Consider the following 14620-nt stretch of genomic DNA (forward strand, 5'->3'; position numbering starts at 1 on the left):
CCCACCACCCACATAGATATCCAAAGGATCCATTCTCCCAGATTATCAGTTTAGCTCCTGAATAAGTACCAAGCTCACATAAATTATTTTAAGATCTGAACTATGTACATGGGGTCAAGGAAGAAGTGCAGAGCACTTATATTAGAATTTATGTATTTCATTTTTTACATCATTGTACTAACATTATGTCCAAAGCACAGCACAGAAGAAAGTAAACATTTTTTCCTTAAGCAACACTCCTCCTTTGATTTCTCCCTCCCCTCAAACACATTGAATCACAGGCTTTCAGTATCCATGTGCTCTTACTTGTAGGAGGTGCAACCAGTTCTATCTGTATCCTTGGTCCCTCACCCTTTAATCTTTTTTTCCAGATCTCTCACTCAGGAGAGTCATTTCATTAAGTAGTGCTTATATGTAGGTGGCTTAGTGGTTAACAAGTAAAGAAATTCATGATGGTAGTGTGATCTGTATGACTGATCAATAAAAGAACAAACAAATCTTTATTAATAAACCCTAGTGCATCTCTGAAAGTACTTCAAAACAGGATCAAACTATATCATATTGATACCACCAGCACTATCCCACCCTGTCAGACATTAAACTGAATTCAAAAGTGAAGCAACTCCCATGTCATGTGTTCCATCAAGATTACAGCATTAATATCCTAATTTTGAGTGGCTTCAAACTTCCATTGCATTGCTATTGCATGGGAAAGATTAATATACATAAATGTTAGAATAGTTTTAAGTAGATTATACTTCTTATGTTAATAACTATCCAATATTTTAAACTGATTACGAGTGGACACTTAAAGGGAAGTTTCTTGCTGCTTCTTACTCTCTTCCCATCCTAATAACAATTTCATCACTGTTACTATGCTTTTGCGTCACACTATCCAAATCTGAAGTCTTTTTGGCTACAAGCATATACAACACTAATTGTTTAAATAGCACATTCACAACTTTCCTCCCTTTGCCTTCTATACTCATACTGTCTTCCAACTCTTCTTTATGGTCGTGATCATGATGGTAATACCTAAGAGACAAGAAAGGCAGGAATCCTGCTGTATTCAACTCTATAACACACAGAAATAATTGTTGTTCTGACAAGCTTGTAATATAAAAGAAGAAAACTAGATACACGGTATAGAAAGTATGTCATACAGGCAGAGGTTACAAGCCACTGTAGCCAGTATATTATCATTTACAAAAGATTTTACTTTTTTAGAACACTGAGCCTGTTTGAAAGACAGGAAAAATAAAAATTCAGGAACTTCATCAAGATCAAGTTTCTGAGAATCTGTATCTCTGTTTCTAGAATACCTAAAAAACACCACAAAGTTCCTAGAAACCAGGTGGGAGTTCCTAGACTGAAAAAGGGGAATTCATGGAAAACATTACAGAAAAATAGATAGGTTTGAAATTTCTAAAAACCCATTACGGTATTCCTAAAAAGCAGACAGAAAAAAACCACAGAAAGTGCTTGGGGAATTCCTGGAAAGCATCAGGAAATAGCCTTAGAAACCATATGTGGCATACATAGAACATCGGCAAAAAAATGTTATAGAAAGCTCTTGGGAAATTCATGCAAAGCAAGTGGGAAATCCCATATGGGGCATCCCCAAACACACATGGGGGGATTTCACGAAAAGCTCTTGAGGACTTCCAAAAAAGAAGGAAGAGATCTTCCTTTCCAGAAAGATTTGGTTTTGTCATGGTATTCCTCTTCTCAGATCGAGAAGATATGTTTTATTTAAGAGGCAGGAAAGTTCTTGACCTTATAAGCATTTCTCCTATTGCCCTCATTCCCTATGGGTCAATAGACACGTGTCTTCTGCTGACTTGCTGGACAGAGGAATATGACAAACCTTTTAGCTCCTGAAGACAGAGAATTCATAAGATCTTCTCTACCAAATAGATTCCACGACACTCCACAGAAATATTAAACTCAAGGAAACATTAAGCTTTTACGTCACAGATTAAACAAAACCCCAGTTCAAAGAAGAGACTAATGGAAATTGATATCTTCAGGTGAAAAGTGTCCCCTTTTCCTGAATATTAACAGGAGTCCAAATTCTGAAGTGGCATACTTTTATAAATTCAGCAGACAAAAAGCCAAACACTCACTCCACTTGCAACAGGCAAATAAAGTTAATGTGATTGTTTGAATATAAGTGTAACATTTACTAGAAATGGTAGCATTAATAGGTCATGTAATATGATGTTTAGAAAATGTAAGAGGATTTGAGACTACATCCAAATATTTAATATCAATTTTAATCCAGATGGCAAACGACAGAAAATGATAAAAATAAACCTAAACTGATGCTAAGGGTACAGGCACCCTTAGATGAGTGCCAGCTGTTCAGCTATTGCAGTTTTATGCTTCTTTGAAACACTCGTGCCTATGAAGCACATGGACCACATGCTTTTTATTGCTGACTAGGTGCTGCAAAATTCTATGAAGATGTTTAATGTGTCATAATTTAAAAAAATACAGCCATAAATACATAGAACGCATGCATTTCAAGTCCAAGAGCAGTGAAGTGACAAATATCATTACTGATTTCATTCATTATGTTTTCTGTTCTTCTCTGTTGCTAGTTCCATGGGTATTAAACCCAGCCATGAATTAGACCTGTGTACATTAGCAACACAAAAGGTTGAACTTCCTAAACAGGCTAAGCAGTCTTCTTTTCCTTTGTCAGGGCTAAAAATGTATTTAATCATTTATGAGAAACAAAGCAGCTCTAACAGGGGAAGCTATTAGGATGAATCACTGTTCATCCTAAAATAAGTAATAATCAAGTGCTTGTGAAACCCACCTGGGAAATATCCAAGTTCAAGTCCCTCACCCGAAGTAGGCAAGTCAGAGACTTACACGAGATACTCAAGTGGAATGCAAGAATATTCACCATAAATGGCAGTAAATTAAAGATTCCTATCTTCCTAACTGTCTTCAGCTACTGTTCAAAAAGTAATTATCTTTGCCACTATCAATGAGTTTCAAAAGCAACACATTGTAGTATTAGATTTAGCAAAAAAAAAAAAGATGCAACTCAGTATATGCAATATAAATTAGATGGCAGTAATGAAAGGATTCTCTCTTCTCTTATAATTATTTATACTATACCATTGTTGAGGCTTACACAGAGCACCAGAAAATCTCCCTTTACTTACATACTGTCCAAGCATCCATGACATTTTAAGTATTCTTAAGATTATACTCAGTATTCTTAAGTACTCTTGAGATTACATTTACACTCCTGAGAAGTTCTCAGGACCATGAAGGAGGTCCTATTGACAAATTTTAGGTTCACAAATTCTCAAGGTTTTCTCTTGATGTGTTTTGGGGTTTTGTTTGTTTGTTTGTTTGTTTGTTTTTTACATACTATCTATTGGGGTTTACCCACAATTTTAAACAGGCCACAATCTGACCCATTAGGAAATTAAATGCTATCAATTAGACAAGGTTAATGACCATGTAAGCTTTAGTCCTACTGTAACCTTGTAATCTGTATCATTATTTCACAGCAACAGCTTACCTTGTGCTCATGTCCAATAGTCCCAGAGAAGTTTAATCATTTATCATTTCATTCTTTATTTAGTATGCTTTTTAAAAGACTTATATCTTAATATAACCTATGAAATGACAGACAAGAATAAACTTCTCAGTGACAACAATTTTCCTTTTTTTTTTTTTTAATCAAATAAGGTGATTGTCCAATTAGGAACTCATGAAACTTGGCAGGAGAACCTAACATCACATAGGTAGTACACTGCTGATGTTTCCCAAGACTCTGCTTTCTTTGAGGCACTGTGTGGACAAAGGGGTAATGCAACTGTAATTAACCTTTCTCTGCCAGTATAGTGTTACAGCTCTCCAACCGCAAAGTCTCTTTCCTCAGAATCGGGGTGGCGGGGGGGGAGGGGGCACTATTTATTTTATTTCTATTTTACCCTAAATGTATTTGGGGTTACCTTTTCTTTGGGTGGGTGGGATGGCATGTTGATTGATCATTTCTGCTTAATTTCATAGAATTAGTCTATTTTAACTGAAAATTTGAGATCTCCTAGATACAACTCTTCTAGTGTTAAGAAAGGAGGAGTAAAACTAATTCATGTGACTATCAAGTGATTTAAGTAATGCAAGTTGAATTACTTATCCACAAATAACATTAGAAATGGAGATGCAAGAAAATTGAATACTTCATATTCTGACAGGTGATGTTTAGAAGCATATTTTCAATTTAGTAATGTTAAATGCGAGTAACGGCTTATCAGTCTGAAAACATCATTTTTTGTAGCTCAGAGAAAGAACCAATGTGAAAAAAACTGATCACAATGGTCCTGGTGATAAATAAACATCAAATAACCCAGACAAGTGCAAGAAGGGAATAATAGTGTTTCACTAAGTTGCCTGTAATCACTCCCACCAGAATTAACTAACTTTTTTCATTTAGTTTCAAAACACCTGACAGAAACTTGTAACAATACTCTTTTTTGTAGGAATTGAAAGTCATCTTTCCTCATTTTGAGATGCTTTCTTATACCTTCAGTGTGATAATTGTGCAATTATATTTTATAGACATTCAAAATGCATTTGGTAGGAATGGTGCTGAGGACCATTTTTTAGTTTATAGACTGTCATGAGTTGACACACTAGCTACCATGTCATCTTGTTACAAAGCATATGCAAGGAGCATCTTATCTGCAATCAGTATATTTTGTTGTCTAACTCTTCGTCTTACCTTTTATTCATTTCAGAACATATATGTCCCTAGGGAAGAGACTTTGCTAAAGAAAAGTAATTTTTTAATTTTGCCAGGCAAAGCCATCAGTGGATGAACTGAAAATTACTAAGTTGTAATATTACATTTAAGTAAATACTATAATCTTATTCTCAATGAAATAATCCTTTCAAGAATAATTCAAATCAATTTTGATATGAATATTACTGCATCAGCTACAGCTAGCCTGGAACACAAAAAGAAAAAATGTGTCATTAAGCTAGAACTGTCAAATTCATAAACGGTCAAAAAAACCCATGAAGCAATATGTACATTGTGATAATCTGGAAGAAACCAGGAGTAGAGCATTAGCTGTATTTAATTCTATTTTTAAACCGTATGCTTTCTGAGAAAACCAATGGGGAAAACAAAAGCTATTTAAAAGACTCAGGGAAAAAAAAAAAAAGGATCCAGAAAAGTTAAGTTTCATCTACGTTAATGAAGAAAACAGGAGATATAACTAATTTCCCTAAAAGAAAATAACAGCCTTGGAAAAACTCTACATGCCACAGTAAACACTAAAGACAGGGAAAGTTATGGATGACATTGGTCAACACGTGATAAACCAACAAGTTAATTTTAGTTACACACAGAGGCATAACATATGGGACTTGAGGACAGGAAGGGAAACTAGAATACTGCAATCAACATTGGGTAGGTGATTACTAGAATTGTGCAAAAACTTGAAGTGAACCATAGAACTACAAAAGGGTTGGCAGCAGAAAGGAATAGAATTAAAAGCTGATTGGCACAAAAAGGTTGCTTCATCTGCAACAATTTCAGGTGATCAAAGGCTAAGCATTTATCTAGAATTAAATGCAAAGCATCACTTAGGATAATACAGCAATGCAAAGCCAGGAATAGCTATGAAATAAATACAGGGGCATGCTGAATTTAAGTCACTAGAAAACTTTTGCATCGGAAGACTGCTGGATTAGGTAATGACCTTTTGGTCGGCCCATCTAGTCCATAGCGCTACAATCTACAAGCCACTAAATGAAAGTCCTCATATATCATAAATGACAATAAAGAAAAAACACACTTGCAGAAAAAGTTGTTGAAGAAATCACCGAGGAAAAGCCTGTGACTAATGATGTAACTTAACCAGGTCTAATCACTGAAGTACTGGTAAACAGAACTATAGCAAGGATGTTGCACAGATCTGAAAGGAAACCATTTTTCCTGAAAGACTGAAACCAAAACTTAACTCTCATTAGACTCTACTACTTCACTGAAAATTAAGTTAAATTAATTCAAGTTATGAGTGGCCAAGACATGTAAAAACCACAGAAAGAATTGGACTGATACTTCATGGAAAGAGAAAGCCTTATCACAACGGAGGCATTGTGCTAAAGGGAATACTCATTCTCTAGACTTTTCACCCCAAAGCTCTCATCCATCTGGTTATGTGTTTAATGAACCAGTGTACTCTGTAGTAAATATTATCTTTATTGAACCAGTGTGTGAAGTCAGGCCTTAATTAGAAACAGAAGACTCTTCTACAGCTGTCAAATTCAGCATATATGTCTTCAGAATAGCACCCATAACTTATTTGGGGAATTTGAGAGTGTAACAATAGGCTTGACAGTGTCAGAAGATTTATAACAACAGTCTAATTAGACTCTAGTCTGACAGAAATAAAGAGCATGGGGGAGAAAATGAGGGGCAAGAGCAGTCTTGGTGCTCTTTCCCAGTGAAGATCCAGTAACAAGTGTGGGTTAACTCAGCCTGGGTACGAGCACACAGTAGAGGAAAAACACTCTCAGGTTATACTTCGTCTGCCTCCACATTCCCTATTTCTATGTGTAGGGCTGTTTTGAGGGAACTGTTCTTCTTTCAGGGAAACCGGCGTCACCAGAAGAAACAGAAATGCGCAGTATGAAACTTCCTAACTGTTTCCTGAGGCCCCTTATACAGTTAATTAGGAGACAGAGAAGTGAAGCTTATTTAGAAGGCAGCTCTGCACATCCATTGCATTAGTACCCTTGAAATAGAGCATTTTCCTTTCTGCCTTTGGAATTGCTTTCTGCAGATCTGTGCTAGACCTGCGTAACTGCAATCCCCACTACTTTATACTCATCATGCTCTCTGGGCTCCTTTATCTTGAACCTTTTTAATTTGCTCTCCATTTTGGGCTACTGCCATTATCCTTTCTTGCAATTTCTAAGGTGGGGTTTTTTTCCCCCTTTTTTTTTTAATTTCTCTCTAAACAGTAACTTACCATGAACTGGAATTATATGTAAAAACAGAGTCACAAATTCAAGGTGGTATCATATGTATCTCCAGCCAGTAGTGCCTGGGACAGACCGTCTCTTCCTGTTCTTCACTTATTAAGGGAAGTCAGAGCATCCTCACCAGACATTAAATGTCTCAGCTTTGCAATTATTCACTCTCTTGTGCTTTTTAGTTGTATCTTTTTGTAAGTCTCTTTTGTAAGGTCAGTAGACACACACAGCTGATTTAAATATTACAGCTATTTATTTCTGGCAATAATACTTCAGTTTTTATTCTTTTTAATTAAAGAGACAGCAGAAATAATTGCCTTCCATTTCATGACTTTCATATTTCATTTAAATATCTCTACCTTATTTAAAAAGTGGTTTCTGCTTACTTTTTTCTATTTAGCATATAATTTTAATAATTTTCACGACTAACCAAGAAGCTGAGATGAGGAATACAGAGACACTCAAATGCACACACAGAGGAAAAACAAAGCAAAGCAAGATTTTATGCAGAGGTCTCAGCTCTTTCACTTACATGCTCCTTCATATTTGTCAGTATTTTATTGGCAGCTGTACCAGATAGCAGAGATATACCAATTTTACACCCATATATAAAATGTTTCAACAGGGGCAGAAAGTTACATAGACTAATCACAAAAAGAAAGAGCAACAGTAATAAACTAACCAAAGCTCCAAAATTTATCAGAGCACAAAATACAACTTCAAAAGGTTCCAAGCTTGCAAAATAACGTGCTTTTCATTCAGTTAATCTGGGAGTTAAAACAATAGGTATGTCTTTGTCTGGCAGGGTTGGTTTTTCATTTGTCCGAGCTTTTCTGTGTTTACTATCAGCTCATAGCATTACAAAAAGCATTCAGATAATCAGCACTATCTCGGAAGTTATGCAGTAGATCAAGAGACACAATCTCCAAGTGACAGTACAGTCAGAGCACTACAGAGGGAAATCATAATGAAAAGAAATTAATTTGAAAAGAAGTGATTTTGAATTGATTAGTTTAAAAAAGAAACTAATAGGGTATTTTTTATAAAATTGTATTACTTACACTTGAAGATGTGTGTTAGTATGATAACTATAAAAATAAAAAGCCCAGGAGACTGGGGGAAAAGTCTGTTTCTAGAAAACAGCACCCAGAACTTGAAAATTACTGTTAACTGAATGAATCTACTTTTTTTAAAGTTGTTCCCAGTGTCAGAAGCTATCAGATGGGTTCAGAAGATCCCAACTCACATAGCAATATGTCAGAAAGGAAGTTTACTTTTTAGTTTAAGTCATTGCAATAGTGTTACAATAATTGCTTACATTGTAATCTGCTTTGCTCTTGATTTCACTCAGATTTCGATATAAAGGCATAGTGTTTGAGGTTAATTTTAAAGGTAGAAAGACATTTGGGGGAAGAACACGTGTATATAATAAATACAATTCTCCTAAAGACTGTTGATATTTTAACAAAATCTGAGATCAACCTAACCTGGTTATTATATATGAATGTGTGATATATTAAGCTTTAAGTTATAGTAAGACCATCAACAAAAATAATAGTAGTCAGTACATTCATTCAAGAACAATTATTGCCATCCCAATGTAGATACGCAGGAAGATATGAAGACCCAGGTACCCGTTATGTGCATTGTGCAGTACAGCCGGAGCTGTTACGGAGATATCTGTAACACCACAGCCTAGCTCTCATCCTTGTAACACTGCTGGCAATAATTTAAGTTTAATGTGGAAGCAATGCAGGCCTTATTCACTTTGTCCCTATCCAACAGGCAGCGTTGAAACACCATATTATGAGAATATGCTCACAAAGCCGTACCAAATGCCACTATTGAGCATGCTTCTTCAGCCATCTAGATCCTCTTTTCTTGTATAAATTTCTCCAAACTCTATCAACGGTTTAAGAGTCAGCATCCATATCAAGAAAAAACAGTGTATGTGTACCTGCATCTAACACTTTCCAGGTACGGAATGCTCAGAAATTCAGAATTTTATTTAAAAGATGTTTTGAATATTTTGATATGTCAAACACATATACATATAGTCCTCATTATTTTTTTTGAGGATCAATAAATTTTTATGTTACAAAGTAGGAAATGTATTTCTATTAGAAAGGTGTTAATGGCCATGTATTTGCAAAATCCTCACTAACAAGAAAAGTTGACAAAGAGTGTTGTAATAACAAGGTGATAGCAAACATTCTGAGTCAAACTCTATTCCTGGATAACTTCAGTTAATTTCTGGCAACTTCAGTGGGAATTGTATGTGCATGCAGAGTTGCTTACAGTTTCCGTATGTTTGGAAACTCTTAAGAACAGAAGCCACAGCTTCCTCTCAGTACTCAGCTTCTCAAGCTTGTCATCACTTAAAATGATTATTTCTGTGACACTGGGGAAGTTACACAGCTTTAGTATAGCATTGTAGGCAGATTCATACTGTGAATTTTGTACTTATTTTGATTCTGAAAAATTCTACAGTCGCCTTTAATTTCAAAGTGGTTCTTAGACTTGGTTCTGCACAGACTGGCCATACCTGTCATAACTCAGTGAGTTATAGCACAGCACAGTAGGTCTTATGCATAAAAATCTTAGTTATAAACATTTTCTGTGGTTCATGAGTTTGTTTTTATGACCTAGAAACTCTTTCTAGATACAAACTTTATATTACAAATAATATTTATTTTTAATATTATTTATATTACAGCTTCCACCTATTGTATTCCCCCCCCTCCCCCTTTTTTTTTTTTCCCCTCAACTCACCTATAAACTAGGATTTTTTTGCCACATAAAATTCTAAGATTCCCTCTCTGGGATGCCTGTTCCTACCAGCCATCATTTTAATGATATATAATAGCAACCTGCCTTGAGAGAAGGGTCTCTAATGATATATAGCAGTATAATAGGTTCTCACAGCACACTGATGACATGTTGCAACTATACATCATCAGAGAAGCAGTCAGCAAGATGAGGAGTTCAGGGGATACACATGACCAGAGTACAACCATAAAGAAAAATGAAATAGAACCGCAAAGCCAGTTCTGGTGATTCTGTCTGTCTGTGGCTGAAGGTATCCCCAGAGCCAGAGGTTTAACCACCACATGAATTCTGGTACAGGCTTAAGTGACAGAACTTTGGTGATAAGAAGAACCCAACAACCAAAGTATTTCCTTCTAAATAGCACCAATAATTTAATTCTCTTCTGCTCTTATTATGGAAACAACTTCCATTCACTAGCACACACACATATTTTCAACTGCAAAAGCTCTGATGATAAAGTGCTCAAGTTATGTGCAAGAAGGTAAACAGAGAGCTATTAGTCATTCTATCTTACAACATAAGCCAGAGCAAGCAGGGAAATTAACATGTTGCAGATTCAAAACAAAAAATGGACTTCTTTCATACTGCACATGAGAAGCCATAGACTGCTGCAGAGATTCAGGATATATTGCTTGCAGAAGGAAATAGATTAATTCTAGAGAGTATGAGAAAAAGGTTTTAACTCATTGTTCTAAGTTTTATTAGTAGTAAGCATATGCAAATTTCTGCAGTACCATAGCAAAGATGAAAAGTGATAAATAGTTCTGGAAGAAGAAAGAAATGTGAAAGATGTACTATTTATATATAAATGTGTATTTATATACACATAAACCTGTACATGCTATATATACACATATTTAATCATGCAGAGATTTATAAAAAACAGATGACATTCTTTTATCGGAAGTGACACAGTCTTGCTATAAACCCTAAGATTTAACACTAGTTTGTTTTAATCAATAGAAAATATTCTTATTAACAGTATCGGGCTTTAACTGTTATGTACCTCTACATTTCAAAATGGAGAGGCAAATATCTTAATTACTTTCAAACACAGAAGTCAAAAGCTCATCATTTCACTGAAGTAAAAAAACATCATTTAGACATCTCTCAGAAGAGAATATAATTTATGTTTTGCTTTTTGATTAAAAGTTATTAGTTTTTACATGTTGTACAACTCTGTACAGCAAAAGACATTGCGGCTACTACTTCATGTAGTACGAGGTTCCTTTTACTAAAGGCAGCTGTTAAATTATTTGCCAGTTTAAGCCTGTCTACCTTAAACATTGATAACATGGACTTTGCTTTTTTGAGTGACTTTCTAGTGAGTCAAATGTAAATGATTTGTGAATAGTCACATACTGCTTCCAGACTGATATTCAATTCTCTGAGCTAATTAAATTTTCAGGTTATGTTGTCAATATTAACAATTTCTTCAGCACTACAATTCTTGGAGATTGTCCTGTTTACAATTAAAACACAAAACAGGTTATTTAGCAATTTTTTTTATATGAATACTTACATTGTTTCCTTACAATATCAAACATTTATTCAACTTACGTTCACATTTTCTTTTCCCATGAAAAGTTATTTGAGGCTGTGCATTTTTAAGCATCTTAATATCTGATGAAAGTCCCTTGACAAATATTGCCAAAATGGCATCAACTACTCCAAATTTGAGTTTCTGCGAGCACATACAACCAAAACCGCACTGTTTGGAAATGTTTGTCAGTGAATTCATCTGATTAAAAATTCACATTTATACATGATAATCCAGTAAATTTGCATAAGGGTTACAGTCACAAATCTAAATCAAGATTTCTTCCCCTTGCCCACCCTGCATCCAGCCAAGTGTCCTAAATACTCAAAAACAATGAATCCCTTACTACTTGCATACGCTGTTTAAACATGTAAGCATGTCATAGCTTAGCTATATTAACATAACTTACTACCATACTTTAAAAATCAAACTATGAACTCCATTAAATTATGGCTGAAACATTTTTCAAGCTACTTTTACAGGTTTACATCTTCCCTATGCTGTCTTCTGAATGACTAATACCCTTTGCTTTATTATTTCTGCATCATGACAGAACAGGAAATTAATTATGGAAAATGGGGTCACAGCATGAAATTCTGCAGTGTAACCAGTTGCTTTGTCTTGCCCTCCTACCTTTTGCTTTGCTAGCATGAATGAGATGAAGGGGATGGAATATTTTTTGTAAGATATTTTTCCTACAGATATATTTTGAACTCATTATTAAACTTTTCTAGCATTATCACATTGCTGTTATGAATGTTTTAATCTAGAAGTTCATGTAAACATTAAAACCAAAATCTGACATATGATAAAAAAAATAGTTAACAACTATAATTATTTCTAACAAGAAATATCCAAACAGCATTTTTTCCTTTTGGGGGCCAGAAGCAGTGGAGGAAATCAACAAATCTGCAAGATGGTTCAAATTGACCCAGTTTTGTGATTATCAGAATAAATTTTTTTGCCAAGCCATTCTTACTACTAATGATAATTATCCTTTAATGTGATTTTATGCCCTAGTTGCATAATGAAATTTTGTGTTGATATGAATCCACTTACATAGATCTGATTTTAGAAGAAAATTTTAAGGACATAAAAGTGGTCTCTCTTTCAAAGAAAATCATCATTCACCATTCTTTCTGAAGTTAAAGACCTGAAAGTAACATAGCCAGATATTTAGATACCTTTCTTCAATAAGAAGTGATAATTTTAGCTTTATCATGTCAATACTTTCCACCATCTTCATAAGCTTGCACTGGATAAATCATTGTGATGAAAATTTGAGATATCATTTCAAATTAAAAACTAATTATCAGTGAAGATCAACATCTAGCTACTGGAATATTTCATTTTGTGCTCATTTCTTGAAAGCATTTGATTTTGGTACAGCAAAAATACAGGATATTGTCTTTTATGTAAGAGATTTTTTTTTTCTTCTAGTTAATTTTTCCTTTGTGTCTCTTTATTGTTCTTCTACTTAAAGGATAACTCCACTTATAAGCTGTTTTATTCTCACTTCAGTAACTTAAGATATGTATACTTTACAGTACATAAGCTTATCTGAATATATCTGTTCTTTAAAGATAACGCTAAAGACTGAAAATGCACTATTTCAAAGGTGGCGTTAGTAATTTCATCTTGTAACTTCATTTGGTTCAGGTTTGTTTCATCATTCAAATCTATCTGCTGAAGATACTGGTATTTTAAAAAATAAATTTTAAGGACTACTGCCAGGACAGATTCCATGTAGTTTATCTGTGACACACTGAATTCAGTTGTGCTCTCCTATGGTGTACACGACCACAACTAACCTACATTGAGAGTGTTGCGTAGCTGATTAATGCAATCCACATTGCAAGTCACAGAAATATGGATTGACATGTTTACTTTTAAACATTTAATTGATTTGAAGATACAAAATCCTCTCAAAATTCAAAAGGTCTATCAGATGCACCTAAATATTGACTTTTGCGGTTGATAACATAACGTTGACAACTTTGCGAAACACAGTTCATCAGACTGCTTCTTGACTATGAGAAGATATTATTCCTTGTGTTTTTTTCATAGATGTGCATACGCTCACAAGAGGTGGTCCTGATACTTTTTGAAGGTTTCAAAGGGGTATTTGTGTAGCAGTTACTAAGGGCTACGTCTTCATACATTCAAGTTTCCCCTCTAAGGTTGTTGCAGCCAGACAGTTTAAATACACTGCCCCTGCCAGCTGCATTGGCAAATAGCTGACAGAAGGAGCAAGTAATTCTGATTTAACAGGTTTTTTTCTTTCCTTTCTTTATCTAAATAACATGAGCAAATGGTCTTCCTTATTTGACCTACATTAGAAGTGCATGCAGACTATTAAATATCTAATTTATTAATACATTATTATTATACCATTATTAAGCAATAGTATTTCCCTTAACAAGTTGGCTCCATTCACCATCTAGATTTGGATGTCATCAGTACTTGAAAGAAAATTATGTTATCAAAAACCAGATCTCTCAAAAGATTAACATACTTGAGGTTAGAATAAGTTCCACTGATTGACAAAATTTTATCTTCAATTCCACGAAGTGAAATTTTTTTCCACCACTGTTGGTAACTTCTTAATAAAATCTGAACATGTCTATTTACATGTCAATATTGCTCCTGTTATCTCTCCTCCACATAGTGATAATTTATTCCTGTATAGCCATAATTTCTAGTTTCTCAAACAGTAATTGGAAACACAATTTTTGAGGTCCAAAATGTGAAATTTCTTTCTGTGAAATGACCAGAAAGTTTCTAAACATATTAAAGTAACTTCCTTTTCCAAAGTTATCTTACTTAGGAGCCCTACTTGAACACTGATGTACATCTTAATGTATTCTAATGAATGTAAATTGAAATACAACAAATACAAATTAAGTCTAAATCCAGAAATAGGTCTTTTCAATTCAGCAAGTTATGATTTTCACTAATTATTTTCTTTCCACATAAACCCTTTGTACCTTATATTTCCAACTTAACGCACCATAATATAGCATCAGACTTCATAAGCAGGAAACTAAACTTGTCATTGCCAGAAGACATACAGCTCTGCTACTGCTAATAATGGGAAAAATCAAAGTCTGTCTTTGGACCATAGTGACAGAGAAGTTACATGCACACAATCAAAATCTAATCTCTCCATCCATCTTGGACTGAACCTGCTGGGCAAACACATTCTTCTGACAGTACCAAGCACTAAAACTACTACAT

The sequence above is a fragment of the Aquila chrysaetos genome, chromosome 21 (genome assembly GCF_900496995.4).
Source record: "Aquila chrysaetos chrysaetos chromosome 21, bAquChr1.4, whole genome shotgun sequence".
Taxonomy (NCBI): Eukaryota; Metazoa; Chordata; class Aves; order Accipitriformes; family Accipitridae; genus Aquila; species Aquila chrysaetos.